This window comes from Bidens hawaiensis, unplaced genomic scaffold, assembly GCF_021521415.1.
Source record: "Bidens hawaiensis isolate Kalapana, Puna unplaced genomic scaffold, B.hawaiensis_p1.1 tig00000657_1, whole genome shotgun sequence".
Lineage (NCBI taxonomy): Eukaryota > Viridiplantae > Streptophyta > Magnoliopsida > Asterales > Asteraceae > Bidens > Bidens hawaiensis.
In genome coordinates, this window is record NW_027491039.1 from 1,622,337 (window position 1) to 1,639,817 (window position 17,481).

The 17,481-nt window shown below is 37.6% G+C and overlaps 1 long non-coding RNA gene across 1 annotated transcript; it reads left to right on the top strand.

Annotated features, from left to right (window-relative positions):
- The first annotated feature begins 9,580 nt into the window (after window positions 1–9,580).
- LOC143530348 (uncharacterized) lies at window positions 9,581–10,505 on the top strand. Its single transcript, XR_013134841.1, has 3 exons — window positions 9,581–9,821; window positions 9,905–10,030; window positions 10,421–10,505. It is a non-coding gene; the product is annotated as an uncharacterized LOC143530348 (long non-coding RNA).
- Window positions 10,506–17,481: the final 6,976 nt, after the last annotated feature.

A 17,481-nucleotide genomic window follows, 5' to 3' on the forward strand; every position in this document is an offset into this window, starting at 1 on the left:
ATTAAATATAAGCGTTTCTTCATTACTAAGAAATGTAAGGTTTTAGATGCAAAGGTTAATCATGATGGTTCTTTTTAAAGAAGAAACATGAATATTTTTCAAGAAAGATATTTATAAAATGGAAGTTTCTTTATGAAGAAGAAACGTAGCACATAAAGGGTAAATAAAACAGAAAGACTACATGTCTAAACTGTTAGGAAAAGACAGATGTTTTATCAAGGTTTAAAACTACATATTCAGACTAAAGGTCTGAAGCTAGATCTTTTGATCTAATATTTATAGAAGGTTATTCCCGTACTATAGGTCCAAGGTAACGCTCAAACATAAATCAGTGAACTTCACTGATCATAACAAAGGTAAATACATCTAAACTCTTTACAACTTTATAAATTGAGTCATATAAATTGTTTCCATGGGATTATGTATCTCTAAAACTGTATAAACAAAGGTAATCGCTGGCCCTCAGGATATCGTATACATTTGTCTGAATCCTTACATATGTGGGTAGACGGTGGGCACACCGCACCACACTTGCTAATGCCTCCGCCACAATGGGCCGGACCTAAGTCATGTCCGAGAGGGGATTATCTTATGTATATTGGTAGTTGCTAAGTCCTCGATGCTTCGGTGTCGCTGACTGGTTTCGAGTTGAGCTGAATGTTTATAATAGTAATTCAGACTTTCAGAACTTGATTATTTCCTAAGCCACGTTGGGCCGAGGCCTACGATGTCTCGAGGGGATGATTAAGTATCAAAATATTTTATGTTAACGTGTTCACCAGCATATAGCTAACGTATTTTTCCCGACATTTCAGGAAAACAAGTATAGTGCCGGTAGCAAGAATTTGAATCACTCATGAAGATAGAGGCTCGCTTTATGGAGATGGCACAGTTTTAATTATTAAAATAATATGAACAGGTTTATCAAAACTTTATAAATCATATACTTGGATATTCAATATCCAAAACGTTTTCGAAATAAATTAATATTTTATTTGCAAGCACTCGGATATTTAAAATCCGAGAAGTTTTCAAAATAAATAAATAATTTATTTCAAGTAAAGTCTTTTGCTATAACAACCCGCAACTCTGATGTATTTACGAAACAGGTACCAACTATTGGTTACACGTCTAGGCCCTAAGTCGGGGTGTGACAAAGAACGAAATCCAAAGGTTAGAACATGAACTCTGGAGCTTGGAAATGAAAGGAGCGGATCATCTGGGGTACACAAACCGCTTCAATGAACTAGCTCGCTTATTACCATGGTTAGTAACTCCTGAAGCTAAACAAATTGAACGTTATATTTGGGGTTTAGCCCCAGAAGTGAGGAGTTTGGTGAACTCTGTGGGTCACACATCTTTTGAGAATGTTGTGACTCAAGCTGGCATTATAACCTTTGTTTTGGTAAGGAGTGGTGTATTGAGAATGGTCGGGGAATCCTCGGGTATGAAACGAACGGATTATGGGACAAGATTGCAAGGAAGACAAACGAGTAAACGTGCACGCCCGACGGGACAAAATTATGTCATGAGCAGTATTGATGTGAAACGAGGATAGGTACAAGGGGCCCTGGCCAAAGTGTGATAGGTGTAATTTTCATCATGTGGGCGAGTGTAGACCGATAGTGTGTCAAAGGTGTGGAAGGGCTAGGCACAATGGTGGTCCTAATTGCAGAATCGGTATGGAGATCGTCAACCGACCAACCCAAACAACCCAACCCTGTAATCCCTAACCACCCAAACCACAACCGATTCGTCAGTAACCCGTTCAGCAAAACCCAACCATAGTGAACCACCGTGCTTGTTTTAAATGTGGTAGCACAGAGCACTTTAGAAGGAACAACCCAAGCTGAATCAAGGAGCAGTCACCAGTCAGAACCAAGCATCGACTTCTAGTACGCCTAGAGGACGCGCGTTTGTAATATGGCCAGGAGAGGCATGACAGGACCCGAACGTAGTGACAGGTACATTCGTAGTTTTTGGCCAATTTGCTTCTGTATTATTTGATACGGGTGCTGATAGAAGTTTTATTTCCAATAACTTTTTATCCCTGGGAAATATGCCGGTTAGTGATCTAACAAATCTCTATGCTATAGAACTCGCTAACGATAACTCTATATCTGTCAACCACATAGTCCAAAACTGTTCCATTATCCTAAACGACCACCCATTCCTTATTGACCCGCTCCCAGTAGAGTTAGGAAGCTTCGATATAATTATCGGTATGGATTGGTTACCAAAAGTATAAGACAGAGATTGTGTGTAATGACAAGATAGTTAAAATTCCCCTTTCGGATGGTGAAGCAATTATGGTGCAGGGAGAGAAATACGGTTCAATATTACCTCTCGTGTCTCATCATAAGGTAATAAAGTGTTCACGCCAAGGGTGCATGGCGTATCTTGCAAACGTAACCGTAAAGAACCCTGATGAAAAACACGTAGAAGATATTCCCGTAGTGCGTGAATACCCTGATGTCTTTCCCAACGAATTACCCGGATTACCACCAACCCGCCAAGTTGAATTCCGTATTGACCTAATCCCAGGATCAACTCCCATTGCCAAGGCACCTTATCGATTGGCACCCTCTGAAATGCAAGAATTATCCAGCCAATTGCAAGAACTATTGGATAAGGGTTTCATACGTCCCATCTATTCTCCTTGGGGAGCACCGGTGTTATTCGTGAATAAGAAAGATGGAAGTTTTAGGATGTGTATTGATTACCGGGAACTAAAAAAAGTTCCCATAAAAAACCGATATCCACTCCCACGAATCGATGATTTATTTGATCAACTTCAAGGTGAAAATTATTTCTCGAAAATCGACCTTCGGTCCGGTTACCATGTAGTCAAAATCCAAGAGGAAGATGTGTCTAAAACGGCATTTCGAACTCGTTATGGTCACTTTGAATTCCTAGTTATACCTTTTAGGCTGACTAATGCACACGCAGTTTTTATGGATCTCATGAACCGAGTTTGTAAACCGTACCTTGACAAGTTCGTTATCGTGTTTATTGATGACATTCTAACATATTAGAAAACCAAGGAGGAGCACGAGCAGTACTTACGAACAATCTTGGAGTTGTTGAGGCAGGTGAAATTGTATGCCAAGTTATCTAAGTGTGAATTTTCGCTACAAGAGGTGCAATTTTTAGGGCACGTCGTTAATCAGCGTGGAATCCAGGTAGACCCGAGCAAAATTGAAGCCATTAAAAATTGGCAAGCCCCAAAGTCACCAAAGAGATCTGCCAATTTTTGGGATCAGCTGGGTATTACCGGTGCTTTATCGCAAACTTTTCCAGTATAGCCCAACCTCTAACCCTTTTGACCCAAAAAGACCGTGTTTATGATTGGGGAGAAGATAAGAAGCGGCTTTTCAACTGCTGAAACAGAAATTATGTCAAGCCTCGATACTGAGTCTCCCTGAAGGGACTGATGACCTTGTAGTTTATTGTGACGCGTCCCGTAAAGGTTATAGCATACGCTTCTCGATAACTAAAGGTGCACAAAAAGAATTATACTGCTCATGATTTGGAACTGGGCGTGATTATCTTTGCACTTATGATCTGGAGGCACTACTTGTATGGCACCAAATGCACTATATACACTGATCATAAGAGCCTACAAAACATTATTGACCAAAAAGAACTAAACATGAGGCAGAGGAGATGGTAGAACTATTGAATGATTATGACTATGAAATTCGTTATCATCCGGGCAAAGCTAATATAGTGGCAGATGCCTTGAGCAAAAAAGACAGAATTAAACCCCTGAGGGTCCGAACACTAGGGATGATTGTCCAAACTAGTCTTACCGAACGAATTCGTGTTGCCCAAAATGAAGCCTTAAAAGAAGATCACTTAGAGAATGAAGATTTGCATGGGAATGAGCAGAATTTTGAAGAAAGAGCTGATGAGATTTTGTACTTCAAAAATCGAGTTTGGATTCCCACGCGTAACAACTTGCATGACCTGATCATGGACGAGGCGCATAAGTCCAAATATTCTATTCACCCAGGGATAGATAAAATGTATAAGGACTTGAAGGAATATTATTGGTGCCCCGGTATGAATAAGAATATAGCCACATACGTTGGTAAATGCCTAACTTGCGCTAGAGTTAAGGACGAGTATCCGAAACCATCGGGAATGTTGCACTAGCCAGAGATACCCCAACGGAAATGGGAAGAAATTACCATGGATTTTGTAACACACCTTCCCAAAACCTCCCGAGGAAACGATGCAATCTGGGTGATAGTTAACCGACTAACAAAATCCGCACACTTCCTTCCAATCTGTACCACTTACAAAACCGAAAAACTCGCTCGTATTTACATCAACAAAATCATATCCCGTCAGGGCGTGCCTGTTTAAATCATTTATGATAGTGATAGCCATTTCACATCTCGTTTCTGGCAAGCGGTGCAAGAAGCCTTGGGAACCCGAATTTATCTGAGCACAACCTACCATCCCCAAACTGACGGCCAATCCAAGCGATTAATTCAAACCTTAGAAGATTTACTCCGCTCTTGTGTGTTAGACTTCGGGGGAAATTGGGACCAACATCTTCCACTGGTAGAGGTTTCGTATAATAATAGCTATCACAGTAGCATACAAGAGGCACCATACGAAACGCTGTACGGGCGTAAATGTAGATTCCCACTATGCTGGACCGAGGTTGGAGACACCCAAATCACCCGATCCGACTTAATTCAAGAAACCACTGACAAAATCCTTAAAATCACAAACAAACTAAAAGTCGCCCGAGACCGACAGAAAAGCTATGCTAACGTTCGGAGAAAACCGTTATCCTTTGAAATAGGCGATAAAGTTTTCCTAAAAGTATCCCCTTGGAAAGGCATCATTCGATTCGGTAAAACTGGTAAATTAGCTCCTCAATATATTTGGCCATATGAAGTTATTTCTAAAATCGGTCCTGTAGTCTACCGAGTGAAACTTCCTTTGGAGCTAAGTTCTATTCATGCTGTTTTTCATGTATCGAATCTGAAAAAGTGTCTTACAGACGAAACCAAAATCTTACCACTAAAAGACTTGAATATAAACGAAAAATTAAACTTTGTTGAGGAACCAATGGAAATATTAGAGGGAAAAATCAAACAATTAAGACACAACAAAATCTCTCTGGTCAAAGTTCGATGGAATTCAGAATGGGGACCCGAATTCATAAGGGAGCAAAAATCTGAATTCAAAAAGAAAAACCCGCACCTATTTCTAAATAAAGGCAAAGCTGTATAATCGAATTTCGGGGATGAAATTTTCTAACGTGGGAAAATGTGACATTTGAACCAAAACTAGGTACACCTCAGTACGTATTTACCGATTAAGCAATTAAACGCTTATTACGTAACGAACGAACAATCAACCGAACGGGTCTGGTTATGACCCAGATATCCCGGGGTTGGGGGGGGGGAATCTATAAGTGATATATGTTTAATATAAGCTAACATATTAGTATTATGGTCTTAGTACGATAGCAAACCAGTTAAACGAAAACATGATCGTTTAACTACCCGCTATGGATTTAAACGCGAAAGAGAGTTACAAAACAAGCATCGTATCATCCGTTAAGCCAAAAAAGAATTATAAAACACTTAGTGGGAATGTTTCAAGTGACCCGTGAAAATATTTTCGATTTTTACAAACGTATAGTATGTTTTTATAAATTTACGCAAAAATAGCCGAAAAACACTCATTTTCGCACTGTTTGCCGTACCCGATATATTTTTCGTGCCAAAACCGAACCTGAAATAAATTCGGACTTGGAATTTCACGTACGGACTTACAAATTCAAGAGTTTGGGCCAAAATGGGCCCAAGGGGGGCCCAAACCCGTCCCGACCGTAACCAAGGGAACCCCCGCCCCCCTAAGACTTCTATTATAATATATTAACTAAGATATTTTGTTATCCATCTTTTTCCAGAAATTAAACAAGTTCTTTGCTGTTCTTCAGTTTTCTCTCAAGAAATTTAGGTATTTTTCCCATTTTAATCAATTTTTATACATGTTAAAGTGTGTTTAAATTCATATAAACATAGTTCAATTACTAGAAATCATTCCTGACCATGCAAAAATCCTAAAAATAGTCCAAAAACATGTTTTGATCATAGATATGGTTAGGAATCAGAATGATACTCTTTTTTGGCCATAAGCACGGATTATAGGGTTTAAACTACATTTTTACAGTTCAAAAGTTCGGTTTAATACCCTTGACGAAACCCTAAGTTAAGTGGCTGTGATATTGATGAAGCATTTTTTTTTTTGGACATAGGACCTTTACCTAGCTTACATAGGAGCACACGATCCCAGGAATTGGAATAAGAGACCAAAAACGAGAGAAAAACTCAAAGGTAATGTCGAAATGCTCGATTATGGGCTGTTTAACTTAATGTTGTGGTGTGCATATTTTTAGGTCATGAAATTTTGCAGGGACATCAGGGACAAGATCATTGAGTCCCTATCCAAATTTGGTAATTTTTCGACCATCCGAGAATATTTGGCGAATTTATTACCGATTTGGGGCGTTTATTTGGGAAAAATAGTTAAAATGCTTAAAAAATTATGAAATTTTGTGGGGAACTAAGATTTGATATATTATGATCGCATATGGGGTCATTTGGAAAATCCTAAATATGTTCTCAGACATAGCCATTGGCTCTGTTTCGACCTTGGTAAGATATCGATTATCGTCTATCGTAACCCCGATTCTCGAAATTAGGGTTTCTATTGAGCTTTAATAATTGACTATTTGTTTTATGCAGATTCGCAAATTGTTACGGAACAGGTCATTGAAGAAAGATTTATTCTCTAATTGCTATCTGCTATTTGCCTGATTTCATGCTAACTGACAATTTTTCTTTGTGTTGCAGAACTAATGGCCATGAAATTCGAAAAGAAACATAATATGTGTGGCCGGCTGGAGGTGGACGATGAAAATAGGGAGTTGTAGCTCATAATCATCTTTCTACATAACTCTAACTTGCGGGAAGCACTGACAGAGAATCCCACCATATACAGAAATCACATCACCGATTTCTGGGGTTCTGCTACTTATGTTAATGACATCAATGGGAAAAGAATTGAAGCCTCTGTTTTAAATCAAGATATTGAAGTAACTGAAGCATCAATCAGAGAGGCACTACAATTAAATGACAATCATGAGGTGCTGTCTCTTTATTAGGTTCCAAGACTTTTGAGAATATTTCAAGAAACAATGGGATATCAAGGAGGTGTGAATGAAGGACAATTTCAAAAGGGAAGCTTTCCCTTGATCTACAGATTCTTGATACATCATGTTATCCAGTCTCTGTCTCCGAGAAGAGGAACTTGGACTTTGTTGAGCAGGGAGCTTGCTACCATGACAGTAGATATCTTATATCAGCAACCATTTAATTTTTCAAGATTTATCTTTAATGGTTTGATATCAAATGCTGAAAAGGGAGTCAATCAGAGATTTCTCATGTATCCAAGATTCCTTCAAATCCTCATAAATAGTCTCTGTAGAATCTACAATTAACAGGACAAGTTCTTAGACTGCAGGACCCGAATATCTGTCAAAGAATCAAGGAGGCGAGGAGTAAATTCAATGATAATGTAGAATGGGACATTCTCCCTTGGTTACTTGTTCCTGAAATTGGAGTGATTAATGTACCACTTACTCCAGGACACGGTGAAGATGAAGAAGATGAAGGTGGAAGTGATGGTGGACCTGATAATGATGATGATCAGGGTGATGCAAATGATGGTGCTAATCATGAGCAAATTGTTGAACCAATTGCACATGAGGCTCAACATGTTGATGTTTTGGGCCATAATGTTGAAGTAAATGAGCCTGCCCTTTACCAAGTGGCTAATGCGGGTAGCAATATTTGCAGGTCCTGAACCAGATGTTCGTATGGAGAATCAGGAAAGTGAAACTGGACCAGCAGATGAAGTTAGTGAACATGCTGTTGGGACAAGTGAACTGGCAATAGAAAAATTTGATGATGATGCATTCATTGCCACTGTGGTCTCAACAGTGACTGACACTATTCAACGAATCACACCACCAGACTCACCTGATCCAGTGAAAGACATTCAAGATACTGACTCATTTGGATCTGAACCTGCTCATGACAACATCCCTCATCTCCTGCCACCACAGAACTAATATACTCAAGTCCTAAACCAATACAAGACACAACATTCACAACACCACCAATCTCATCCTTCCATGAACAAATTGCTCTCTCACCATCCTTGTCACCACCAACTCATTCTATTCAACAAACACATATTCCAACGCCACCAATCTCCCCTATACATGAACCTGCTTAAGCTGCAACAGTCTCTTACAATGTGCCATCACCTGAACCTATTCTGAACCAGATTTCTAACCCACCCAAGAAACACCACCCTCCAATCGAAATGTCTATGATCTCATTTTGGAGAATGCAGAATTGGAATTACAGAATATCATGCTAAAAGACAAAATTGCATTTTTGGAGAGAAAGAATGCGGTCCTAGAGCAAGCTCTGGAGCATTCACTACAACGAATTCAAACCCTAGAGCAGGATGAGGTTGAGAAGACCTCAGATGCACCAAAACAGGGGGAGATCGCACTACAAGAAAAAATGCCTTTAATGACACGCGCACTATGACACGCTGCGATTTATGACATACAAATGTGTGTGTCATTAGAAAAATGTCATATTTTTAAAAATTTGAAAGATTTATGATGCGTATTTTATGTGTCATGGATTCAGTGTCAACGAAACAAAATATAAGATTATGCGTGTCATCTATATTTTAAAATCTTTATGAAAAACCTTAACCCTAATCCCTATCAAGATTGCATTCACAATTGTCATCTGATATCTCTTTCTCCTCTTTTCTCCTCCACAAACCATGGCCAGCGGCTCCTCCTTAATGGCGGTTGAGATCCTTATCCAACTTCTCAGGCACCCTTCACATCTCCTCGCCCCTTTCCCAACAACAACCACTTCTGACGATCCATCCGTGGCCGCCGTCGGACTCAGTACCCTTCCCGCTACTGTCATCCAACTGCTCATCCCCTGTTCTTTTCCTGCCTCCATCATCAGTTCGATCCTTTAGTGTAAGTCCTCATACATCTCAATTAGGAGTCATTTTACCCTAATTTGTTTAAATTTAGGGCAGATTCCCCCAATTTGTTGAGTGATTAGTGAAACTCTTAATCAATATGCAGAAACTGATAGTAAAACAAACCTAATTGCACCTTAAAATAACTAATTATTATTATTATTATTATTTTTATTTTTATTTTTATTTTTTTTTATTTTTATTTTTATTTTTATTATTATTATTATTATTATTATTATTATTATTATTATTATTATTATGAACTTGACTAATTAATATATTAACTCTACTTCATTACATGCATTGTAAAGTTATTTATACTTTTAGTAGGTTAATTCTATTTGTACTAGAAAGAAAGCATAACTTAATTTAATATCATGTGTAACCAGTGATGAAGTGGGATTTGTTTATCCATCTCAGTTTGCTGCGATAAGTGGCGCATTAGATGATAACATTAGGCCATCAGAAGCTAATCATGCTGAGATGGCTTTCTTGTGTAAAGATCACAAACTGGGCATCTCGACGCACATTATTCGCTCGTTGTATAGTGCTGTTAGGCACGCGTTTATGTCTTCACTAAATCAGTATAAAATGCTGACTGATTTACATGCAATGAAAGTGGTGTTGGATGCTGAAAGTGAAGTGATGAAGCATAGCACGATGCTTTTGCTGTTGAGTTGTGATTTTGGAACCGCGTGGAATTGCAGGTATTCATCTTTTAGACATTTTGAATGAAGATTGGTTTGTAAATTTGTTATGTCTTTAATGGCCTGCTGCTAATACTTTGCAGGAAGGGAGTTGTTTTGAAGAAGCAAAATATTATGTTGTATTTTGATGAGCTAAAGTTATCTACTTTGGTCCTTTCCTATTTGCCAAAAAGCGAACGTGCTTGAAGCCATAGGTAACATTTGGGAAGGTAGGTCCTCTATTGGAATAAATGTTTTCTGTTTTATAATAATATTTTTGTGTTATCTAAGTAGTGTTTTGTGTTATAAATTTTTTCTGTTTCAAAACAATATTTTTGTGTAATGAAATCTTGTTGCTGGATGAAATTATGAAAGTAGTGTTGTGTTAGGACTTAGGATTCAAGTTATTTTTATATTATTATTGTTCTAGGGTGTTAGAATAATACACTTGGGACCTATATAAGTTTATTTGTATAGATAATATATATTGGTAAAGATTGTAGTAATCAACGCCTCAAAATATCTAAAGATCTGGTTTTTTTGTAATAAAAAAAATGAAAACTTCTTTCTATGTTGTCCATGTTTTTGCAACTTTTATAAATTGTGTAAATTTATAACAGGCAATGGGTGATTAAGATGATAGCTGACAAGTATCGAAATATTGAAGAAGTTTTGAAAAGTGAATCTGAATTAAGCCAAAAGAATAGAAGAGGTTAAATTTCATTTTGGTACTTTTGATGTTTATATGTTGAACTTGTTTCGATTCATCTTATCTGGCATGAACTAGATGGTCCAGTCATCACTCCCTGATCCTGTTGTCTTTAATTTGCAGAAGTCAAAATTAAACTATTGTGCATGGAATCATCGGTGCTGGTTAGTTTCTTACATGACCAAAACACTTGGATCAAGATATTCGTTGAATTTAGATGAACTTAGTTTAGAAATTAGTCAAGGCCTAAGATTTTTTCCCTTTCCACGCCTCATTTCAGTTTTTTTTAGGAGTTGAAAGACCCAATTTGCTCATTTAAATATCTCTATATTTTATGTTCTTTATGATTTTATTGCAGGATGTTTCATTTGGGTTAACACATAAATTATCATATACAACCTTTGGGATGATGAGGAAGGGCCATTAGCTAATTATGGGTCAATAGAGTTTGATTTTGTTTATTTTGTTGTGTAATCCAATCCTAAAGTGTACTCTTTGTAAAATTTGACTAAGGATGATTAATTTATGAAATATATTGTTTTTCTATTTATGCATTTTATTTGTGTTGTGAAAATTTAGTTATCATTAATGTAGAGTAATTACAAAAAATTACAAACAATAATAACAAATAAATAATATATTTATTATATATGTATAAATATATTTTTTGAAAACACCTAAAACCATGACACGCATAAACGCATGTCATATATATATGTCGTAATTGCGAGTCATGAAAGAGTGTCATGAATGCGTGTTATAAAACATGACGCGCAGGTGCATGTCATGTTCATTTTATTACTGGGCTATCATTGACACGCATTTGTGTTTCATTTGTACCCTTTAATGACACGCATTGTGTGTCATTAAAGGTGTTTTTTCTAGTAGTGAGAATATCTATAATATCTATAAAGAAGGAGATGCTCTAAAATACTTAAATGAACAATATAATGAGGCCAGTGAAGAAGAAGCTGAAGTGGGGACCTCCAATGCTCTAGAGATGATAAATGAAAAATATGTGGAAGATGCATTGGATGAGGGGGAGTCAGAGGAAGAAGAAGAAACCCAAGAACAGATCTTAAAAAGAAAACAAAACGTGAAAGGGATTGCTCTTACCGATGAAGATCTACATCCCAAATCTTCCTACAAAATACAATCTAGAGATGACATATTGCAAAATGATGATGTAGTGGATCCTAACATAGCTGAGGTTGAATCTGTTCAAACAGTGATCAATCTTATTAATCAAGAAAGAGACAGCGTAATGGTTGAAGAAGAAGAAGAGGAGGAGGTTCCTCAAGATGTGCTAGAGGCACTGATAGAAATGAGAAAGAAAGAGGAAGAGGAAAAGGAAGAGGAAGAGAGGCTGAAAAAGCTAGCTGATGAGGCCATACGGGCAACTTTGGAGGAGTTGAAAAGGAAAAAATTTGAAGAACAAACTCCAATAGCACAAACCGTAGTTGAACCCGTGCCGACACAGCCTGAGCCAGAGCCTGAAATTGAAACTGAATTTGGTCTGGGCGTCAGAGAAGAACCTAAAGAAAATGAAGGACCAAAAATGCCGTGGAACACATATGTAAAATTCATTGCCTAGCTGGTCATGCTCAGAACTTATTATGATATCCTGTTGAATCCAGATGAGCATGCACCAGAAACTGTGGCAGCGGCAAGAAGGGCTCAAGCAGCAGAACGAGAAGAACAATGGAAAGCAAGTCAGCTGCTATTAACATACAAACCAGAGCCTCGGATTGATGAAATTATTGTTGAAGAGATTCATATTGCTGAGCCCAGAATTGAAGAAATTTTTGATAATGAACCGTTAAATATGAATGAAGAGCCAATAATAACTGAGCCAGAGAATAAAGTTAAGGAGTCTTTGAAGAGAAAAGAAACATCTAAAATTGAGATCCCTAAAGCAAAATGACAAAAGTCTGTGAAAATATATAAAAGAAGGGAAACACAACCCAAGGTTATTGAAGGGCCACAGATAACTCAAGCTGAAGACCTATGATCGGAGCCATACAAAACTTAGATGAACATATGGAGATTGATGAAGAAGAAGAGAGAGCAAAGAAGGCTGAGGACAAAGAAAATGAAGATAGAGCCTATCTTTTAAGCCTTAAATATGATCAGAAATATCTTTAGAGAATATCCAGTAAAAACATTGAACATGAAGCTGAAGGAGGAGTAGAAAATCCCTAAGAGACTTCCTATTGAAAGCTGGACACAGACCTGCATTTCTAAATTTACAATCATTTGACACATTTGACAAGATGTACAAAAATGCACTTGTAGATGATGTTGCAAATTATGTAGAGGAAGTGAGCAAGCAAAGGAATGAAGAAAAGAAAGTGTTTAAAGAGGCCGAGAGAAGTAGGAAAAGAATTGAAAAGGAGGCCCGTGATCAAAGAAAGTATGAGGATATAAGAGCAAACACAAAGACATCAAGTTCTTGCAACTGCATGGATTTGAATACAACGATCTGGTTGACCTATCTCTTGAAGAATTAAAGAAGAAAGTGCAAATGGTTAAAGACTCTCATAAAGATCATAAATGCACGAATGATTGTAAAAGAGAGAAAGAATTGAGAATGAGATTGGAGAAGGAAAGACAGTAAAAAGAAAAGAAGAAAGCATAAGTAGTAGAATGGTTCAATGATCCCCAAATAGTGCAAACACTGAAAGATATTATGATGGGAAAGGGGATGACTGACACAGAATTTGATTGCATGCCTCATGAGCAATTACTTGATATATATCAAAGAGAGCAAAGGCAATACATGGAAACTCAAAGACAAATCTTGGAGGATAGGAGGAGAAGAGAAGAAGAAGTTAGAGCAGAAATGATAAGTATTCTGCACAAAAGAGGTGCAAATATGGGGAGATTAATGATGCAAACTCATGAAACCATCAGACAATGGTTTGAAGAATCAGAGAAAGAGGAAGCAAAGAAAAATCCTCCAATAAGATCAATCAGAGTTGCAATAAGGTCAGAGATTGTGAGGCCTGAACCTACACAGAAGTTGAATCTGCCCACACATCTTTACTTTGATAGACGATCGAAGACCTTGAGAATAGTCACTGAAGACAATGAAGAGACTATGATAATCTTTAGAGATGATTTGAGAAATTTTCAAAAGAACAACTGCAAAAGATGGCACAGCTGGATCTACATGATAATCAACAAAGAAATCAGCTTGCTGGACAACAAAGGAAGGACCTTTCGAAATTCCTAAAAGAACAATCTGAAAAAGGATTTACATTCCTAAAGCAGAGAAGGAAAGAAGAAGAAAGAGAATTAGTGAAGTACACATATAAGAACTTTCCTTATGGGATTCAAAGAAAAGCAAAACTCATCAGGCAAGCAGCTCTAGTGGAAAAGGAGCACCTTAAAGGAGTGCTTGGTCATGAGAAGGGAGATGAAGGAGTCGAACTCACAAGTCCAACAAAATGGCAAAATAGCTCATCTCACCTACAATTGAAAAAATGACTCAGTGTCACTAAGAAATGCATCATGAGGAACTATTGCGTTGGTTGAGTATGATGAGGATATACACTTCATACACATTCAAGACTCAAGACATTATCAATGCAGAATTTCCTCTTGATTCTGAATATGGCGTGGAACTAGATATGTTCAAGCAGAAGGCTGCCTTAGTAAAACTTAAAAAGGAGAAAGCTATAGAAAGGAGCCTAGGAAGAAGATAGCAGGATGAAGCATACGGATGATCAAAATTATTCCTGTTTATCTTTATCTTTGTTTTGTATTTTGAACAATGTTTGAATTTGATGTGTAATGCCTAAATGGCTGAAGTCCCTTGTGTAATGTAATGATATTTGTGCATAAATTGACTATCTTAGAATTTTGATACATGTGTAACTATATGCAGGAATGTTTTGGTGCATCTGAGCCTGTTCCAAGCTAGGGGGAGATTGTTGAGTCGGAAATTTACAAAGGAAGATTGGAATCTTCTCAACCTCTTCTTGCAATCGGCTAAGTATGGACTACGAGCAAGCTTAGATCATCGAGCATGGTTTACTACCTCGAGCATGGTATTTCATTGTATTCTTCTTCAGTGTTAAGACTTCGAGCAAGCTACACTTCTCTGAGCAAGAGTGTTTTTCTATCGAGTATGGATTGCCAATCGAGCAAAGGACTGGATCATTCAAGTTTTAACCAAGTGATCCGAGGACAAGTGGTCCGAGCACATTGGTGTCAAGCATGGATGCAATAAGAAGATGTCATATGTTCCAAGTATAGACTTCGAGCATAGTTCAGTTCCGAGCAAGCTTCACATCTAAGCATGCTGAAGATTGCTCAGTAAGTCACAAGGCAGGATTAAAGACATCAAGAAGAATATGCGTGCTCGATGGTTAAGTTCGAGCAAAGCAGGGATTTGTCAAGAAGAATGAAGCATACTAGAGGAGAATAATTTCTATCAGAAATTGTTCTAAGTAAAGTATGCTTGAAGTCACTCATCGAGCATGCACTGCATATCAAGTTTGCTCGAGCAAGATACATATCATGCTCGAAGACTTTTACACTTGTATTTTATTTGTCATTCATTATGTAATGATTAGGGAATTCTAGAAGGAATGTCAGGGTCTATAAATAGCATCCTAGGTTACCATTTAAAGAAGAGAGGACAACGCACGCAATACGAGGGCACAAACATTCCAACGAATATTCTCCTTGTCTCCTCGTATTGCCGCCGCCGTCACAAATCCCTAGACATTCCTTTCCTGTTACATTCAATGAAATATTAAATGCAGTGAATCTTTGTCTTTGATATTGTTCTTAATGACTATATTTTGTTGTTTCGTTTCTATTATCCCGTACCTTCGTTCCTATCTTTTGAATATTCTGATTCTGTCGGGATATTCAATAGGCCTTTGGGTTATTAGATCTGTGTGTTCTTGTCAACCTGTAATAGGGGTACACCAGATTTACGGTCCTGACATTTACTCCACGCTTGTGTGCTAGATTTCGGGGGAAATTGGAACCAACATCTTCCACTGGTAGAGTTTTCGTATAATAATAGCTATCACAGTAGCATACATGTGGCACGATACAAAGCGCTGTACGAGCATAAATGGAGATCCACACTGTGCTGGACCGAGGTTTGAGACACCCAAATCACCCGATCAGACTTAATTCAAGAAACCACTGACAAAATCCGGAAAAACACAAACAAACTAAAAATTGCCCGAGACCGACAGAAAAGCTATGCTGACGTTCGGAGAAAACCGTTATCCTTTGAAATAGGTAATAAAGTTTTCCTAAAAGTATCCCCTTGGAAATGCGTCATTCGATTTGGTAAAACTAGTAAACTAGCTCCTCGATATATTGGGCCATATGAAGTTACTTCTAAAATCGGTCCTGTATCCTACCGACTGAAACTTCCTTTGAAGCTAAGTTCTATTCATGATGTTTTTCACATCTCGAACATGAAAAAGTGCCTTACAGACGAAATCGAAATCGTGCCACTAAAAGACTTGAATATAAACAAAAAATTAGACTTCATGGAGGAACCAGTGGAAATATTAGAGGAAAAAATCAAACAATTAAGACACAACAAAATCTCTCTGGTCAAAGTTCGGTGGAGTTCAGAACGGGGACCCGAATTCACATGGGAGTGAAAATCCGAATTCAAAAAGAATTGCCCGCACCTATTTCCAAATAAAGGCAAAGCTGAATAATCAAATTTTAGGGACGAAAATTTCTAACGGGGGGAGAATGTGGCATTTGAGCCAAAACCAGGTACACCTCATGACGTATTTACCGATTAAGCAATTAAACGCTTATTACGTAACGAACGAACGATCAACCGAATAGGTCTTGTTATGACCTAGATATCCCGGGGGGCATCTATAAGTGACATTTGTTTAATATAAGAAAACATATTAGTATTATGGTGTTATTATGATAACAAACCAGTTAAACGAAAACAAGCCCGTTTAACTACCCACTATAGATTTAAACGCGAAAGAGAGCTACAAAACAAGCATCGTATCGTCCGTTAAGCCGAAAAAGATTTATAAAACACTTAATGGGAATGTTTTAATCGACCCGTGAAAATATTTTCGATTTTTCAAACGTATACTATGTTTTTATAAATTTACGCAACAATAGCCGAAAAACACTCATTTTCGCACTGTTTGCCGTACCCGATATATTTTTCGCTGCAAAAACCGAACCCGAAATAAATTTGGACTCAGAATTTCATGTACGGACTTACAAATTCAAGAATTTTGGGCCAAAATGGGCCTAAGGGGGCCCAAACTCATCCCGGCCGTAACCAAGGGAACCCCCCCCCCCTAAGACTTCTATTATAATAAATTAACTTAGATATTTTGTTATCCATCTTTTTTGAGAAACTAAACAAGTTCTTTGCTGTTCTTCAGTTTTCTCTCAAGAAATTTAGGTATTTTGCCCATTTTAATCAATTTTTATACATGTTAAAGTGTGTTTAAATTCATATAAACATAGTTCAATTGGTAAAAATTATTCCTGACAATGCAAAAATCCTAAAAATAGTCCAAAAACATGTTTTGATCATAGACATGATTAGGAATCAGAATCATACTCCTTTTTGGCCATAAGCACGGATTATAGGGTTTAAACGGCATTGTTACGGTTCAAAAGTGCGGTTTAATACCCTAGATGAAACCCTAAGCTAAGATGCTGCCATATTGATGAAGCATTTTTTTTGGGGACATAGTACCTTTACCTAGCTTACATAGGAGCACACGAACCCAGGAATTAGAAAAAGAGACCAAAAACGAGCGAAAAACGCAAAGGTAATGTCGAAATGCTCGATTATGGGCTGTTAAGCTTAAGGTTGTGATGTGCATATTTTTAGGTCATGAAATTTGGCAGGGATATCAGGGACCAAATCATTGAGTCCCTATCAAAATTTGGTAATTTTTTGACCGTCCGGGAATGTTTGGCAAATTTATTACCGATTTGGGG